The sequence below is a fragment of the Otolemur garnettii genome, unplaced genomic scaffold (genome assembly GCF_000181295.1).
Source record: "Otolemur garnettii isolate 467f Iridium unplaced genomic scaffold, OtoGar3 scaffold01362, whole genome shotgun sequence".
Taxonomy (NCBI): domain Eukaryota; kingdom Metazoa; phylum Chordata; class Mammalia; order Primates; family Galagidae; genus Otolemur; species Otolemur garnettii.
This window is the reverse complement of record NW_003853757.1, coordinates 1-5,129: the sequence shown is the minus strand read 5'-3', so window position 1 is coordinate 5,129 and position 5,129 is coordinate 1. Positions and strand designations below refer to the sequence as shown.

At 38.7% G+C, this 5,129-nt stretch overlaps 1 non-coding gene across 1 annotated transcript; it reads right to left on the bottom strand.

Moving 5' to 3' along the window:
* Positions 1 to 1,639: 1,639 nt before the first annotated feature.
* On the bottom strand, positions 1,640 to 1,746 carry LOC111722887. The gene has a single exon (XR_002771530.1). It is a non-coding gene; the product is annotated as a U6 spliceosomal RNA (small nuclear RNA).
* Between the last annotated feature and the right edge of the window lie 3,383 nt (positions 1,747 to 5,129).

The following is a 5,129-nucleotide window of genomic DNA, read 5'->3' as shown; positions in this document are numbered from 1 at the left end:
TTTTCCCAATAAACATTAATAGCACTTGTAAACTTGTTGATTTTTAATACCATTTAAATTTTTATTAAACTTATGTTGCATATGTATTTATTTGGAAGAAAAGACCCTTGCTCTATTCAGACTGCTCATACACATGGTATATTGTGTGTTTCCAATTCTCTGGAAATTATATTGTCAATTTATAAAAAGCCCTGGAGTTCCTGATAAGGCTATTTCTAACTTATTTCTTGTATTTTGCTAATGCTATGAATAAGCTCTCCTTTCATTACATTTTCTAAATGAGAATTGCTGGAATGGCCCATATTTGTTGTTAAATGCATTTCACACATGCCATTGTGCAGCACATTTTTATCACAATGTTTTTTTAGTTTAGCCACATACATTTTCTAGGTATATCTTCCTATCTGCAAATAATAATAATAATAATAGCTTCAGTTTTCCAAAGCTTATTTACAACTTACCTCTACTTAAATATTACTACAGTAACAAGAAGTTTTAGAACACTGATAAATAATAATGTGATTATGACCAGAATTATTTATTTTTAAACCCTTCCATTAGGTTTAACTCCTTTATAACTAAATTGAAGAAGAAAAAAGAAAGAATTCCAAGGGAAGGATGGAAGATGGCAGGGAGACGGGCATATTTATGAATCTACATATGGGAAACTGAGCAGAAAGATACAGGGAGGGGGAAAGCTGGGGTCTGATGGGATTAGCATGAATGAGAATACCAGACCTTCCCTGCAGCCAGTTCCTGGAAGAGAGACGTAAATAACAAATGAGAATATTAGATACAGCGCCATGGGTGGGATGTAAAATAGTCCTACTTTGAAGGAAGAGCAAAATTTCATTGCCATCATTTTAATCATGATCAATGTGATTCATTATGGGAATGGTAGAGACAGTTTTTCTGTGGAATTTGTAATAAGAATAAAGATAAGACCTTAGAATCATAGTAACAAATAATTGGAGAGAGATGGAATGAAGTTTTTCTGTAAAGACAGCTTGAATTAAAAAAAAAAAAAAAAACGTGGAATCAATGCATTGGCAGAATTTACTAAAGAGGAGAGTTCATTACAACTAACCATCAACACAACCACACAGGACGTCACACTTGCAGATGGCTCCAGACTCAAGTTGAGGCTGCTCTTCTGACAGAGGGAAGGCTCCTGATATTCAGAGCAGTGCTCTCCACAATAGGTAAGCTCCCAGCTGATGATGGAGACTGTCTACAGAAAAATGGTCTTTTCCAATGCTCTTCTCTGAGAAAATTAAAGTTTAGACAGCAGGGAAAGTTGGGGTGCCAGGAGCAATGGATGGGAACAGTGCATCTTTTGGAAACAAAATGTCAGCTGGGATCATGGCCTACTCCTTATCACACTTTATTGTTTGGGCAATAACTTGAAACTCTACAAACCATAGTTTACTCACTAGTAAAATAAAAGTATGCATAAAATAGGATCTTACAAAGATTAAACCAAGCAACACATATATAAATCTCCTGCCTCTATACCCGGCACCTTTAATGGAAATTTTAAACGTCGATTCTTCTTTATTGCTATTTATGTAGCATTTTGAATGACATTATGACTTCCATTATTGTATTTTTTTAATCTTTTTTTTTTTTTGGCAGTTTCAAAAATATGGAACACTTCACGAATTTGCGTGTCATCCTTGCACAGGGGCCGTGTTAATCTTCTCTGTATCATTCCCATTTTAGTATATGTGCTGCCGAAGCAAGCACTGTATTTTTTCAATCTTTGTTCGGTCCTCCACTTTTTAGCCTGAAGTGTCCATTGCCTTAGAGGAGTTTAGGATCTTTATAGCTGGAAGGCAAAAAATAAGCTAAAAGTTTATGCTCATTTCTAGACTTCCAAAATAGACATTTGAAGTTTGTCTGGGGAAAAATAGTCCTAAAATCCAGATTTTGATTATATGGCTGGTGCCTTTAAGATAGAAAAGGATGTTATAAATTCCAAAAGGTTCTTTTTAAGTACCAAAGAGCAAAGCTTGGAGCCCGAACACTGTGTTTTCACTGTATGCCGCAGACAGAGAAAGAAGCAGGATATGTGGGGGACGAGTGCATATCCTACAGATTATCATAGTTAAAGCGTGTACATTTTGCACTACAAGTACTTTACATACGAGAACTCACTCATCCTCATAACATCCTGTAGTACAGATAAGGAAACCGAAACTCAGAAAAGGTAGGTAGTTTATCCAAGATTACACAGCCTGCAATTGGTGGTGCTGGTATTAGATAGTCCGTGACTTGGATCCAGTCTTGCTTTTTACTACCACACCACGTGCTATGAAAGCTGGCCCTGAGCTTGGGAGGAGGTGCTTGGAAAGAATTGGTGGGACTAGGACTGATCCTCCATCTGAGATTCACGTCCAGGCATGTTTGTATATTCCAAAGCTGAGGAGATTTTACAAAGATGGCCTCACACTTGTAAAATAGTTCAATAACATGCCAATCTCTCTCTGGGTCATGGTGATATGATGACTTTGTCTTATTAAGGAAATGTTTCTGATTCTTCTCAAGTCTGAACTTAGAACAGAAACTAAGTACATGAGCGAACTTCTGAACCAGGAGACACTTCCTTCACTATTCTGGCCACCCTCTCTGCTGCGGACTTCTGCCTTACACACTTCTCAAAGCTCTTCCACCTCTGTTCTCTAAATCTTATTCTTGTCTAATAGAACTGGTCTTATACCAAGTCAACCATGTTCTCAAAACCTGGTTGCCCCATCTCATTATGTCTTGCTTCATCACTAAATAAAGTGTGGTATGGATTGGCCAAAAAAGAAAGATGGCTTTGCAAAGGGTACCCAGGTACTCCTCTCACACCCACCACACACACATATGCACATGCACACTACACACACACAGGGCCGTACACTGGGGCAGTAGGCATGTTGGCATAGAGTGTTTGTTACAAAGGAGGTCTTGGAATAGGGTGCCCTCTGCTTCCCATGTTGTGCATACTTCTGCATGCCAGTGGGGCATCTTGAATGTCACTGGGACATCAGGTACCCCTGGAATTCTAAAAGGGGGGAGGAGGTGTGTTCTTTTAATATGCATGTTCAGTGAACACTGGTCTGGAAGATTCCTGGGAACTGGCCAAAGAGAACGCTGCTCCAGGGCTGGAGTCCAGGCCTCACCTTGCCCACATACAATGTACTGCTCAAGGGGTACAACGAGGACAAGATTGGCCTCAAAGGGCCTCAATCTTGTAGCATTTGAGGAACTCACATTAACAAAAATAATATAATGTGATCAATGTAATTCTAAGAATGAAAGCAAATTTTTTAATTGAGAAAAGAATTTATAAAAGCTCAACAAGTATAAAAGCTCACAATACCCCAAGTATCACAAAATCTAGGTAATAACATTTTCACTAATTAATCATTTATTTATACTTTAATAAAACACTTTTTCTACATTTTGGACTGCATACTCTTTGATTACCTCCTCACATGATAATTTATAATATTTTCTGCAGAGAGAATAAAAAGGTAGATAATCCAGGCTTTCCTCAAAGATGGCAGAATGACATTTATTTTTTGAATAACTGATGATTAGAAAGATAAAACATGTGATTTCACAGTCAGATGTGCCTGCTATTTGTGCCTGTGCTTTACAAAGAAATTTCCTTTTTTTAACAGTTTTTGGCTGGGGCTGGGTTTGAACCCACCACCTCTGGTGTACAGGGCTGGTGTCCTACTCCTTTGAGCCACAGGCACTGCCCTCTACAAAGAAATTTTAAATTCTATTTTGCAATTTTCATCAGAAAAAAATACATGGTATGTGTAATATTTACAGTTGTATATACTACATTACTGAGTATATTTCTGACCTGAGAAAACGTCTGTATTTTGAGTTATCAGTGAGAATTGAATCCTCTTCTTACAATTTCACCCTTCTGACGATTGGGAGAAACTTCTGTGTGCCATTTTTCCCCTTCTACTCCACACATACTTCTAGGGCCAGACATTGTAGACTCAATTTCCAGATACCATTCTAGCCTTGCATGTTATGAGAAAATATAAAAAGTGACAGGACTATTTCTAGAAGCCATTCCTACCCCAGGTTTCCTAGCTTATACCATAATCACTCATGGAAGTGGTCGAAAACCACATAAATATACGAGAATAACTATAAACTGAGGGTATCTTCCCATTGCCTTCCCTTTAGGTCACAAAAATCCCTACAACCACTTCAAAGCCACTTTGTAAGACGGAGGGAAAATTGGGAGGCAAGCAGCAGTGGTCTCAATCAATCGCGGCTGAAATGTTTCACAAATGTTACATGTGAACGCCACTATGATCACCCTTCCCAGAGCTAAGAAAAGGTCCTGTAAATGAGGGAACCTGAAGATCCTTCCTTACCTACACAGTACATTCAACTCTGGGCATGAGACACCTCAGAGAAGGTGAAGGATGAAAGACAGAAGGTAAACCAAAAGCCTGCCCCTCTCATCCCAGCATTCCAGGGATCTAGAGCTCATCCTGGAGGAAGAAAGGGAGCAGAAACACTGATGCTGGAGAAGAGGAAGATTTAAACTGAAAGTGACTAAGAAAACTTGCACGGGCAAGTTAAAGTTCTTCTCCATTCCTGAGCAGCACTTGGAGTCTTATGGGCAAGTGGACTTCAGTTACAGAAAATAAAACTACATCTCTGCATTCCTGAGCAATAACTTTAAATATCAACAATACTACATATGAAAATAAATGACTGGAAGAGAAAAAAGCCAAGGAATTTAACCCTCCTGTCTTAAAAGGATTGTGAGTTAATGAATGCTAAAAAAGGGAACAGATAGCAGCTTAGATAGCTTTAAATAGCTTTCCAAGTAACCTCTAAATCCCCAAGGTTCTGTGCATCTCTAACAGACATGGACCTGGAATGGCTTTATCTTGCCTTGGTCTGGGTGTGGCATTGGCTGATGATTGTGCCAAGTTTGGAAATAACATCTAAATTCTAGATGGTAACAATGAATTACCCCAATGTTCCCTTTTCTCTGGGTTCACCAGGAAGAGAGATGGATGCCTCTGGAGCAAATGACTCCATCCAGAGATAATGTCAAGGAATAAATTTGGCTGCCAGGGGAAGCATTGCACCCCACC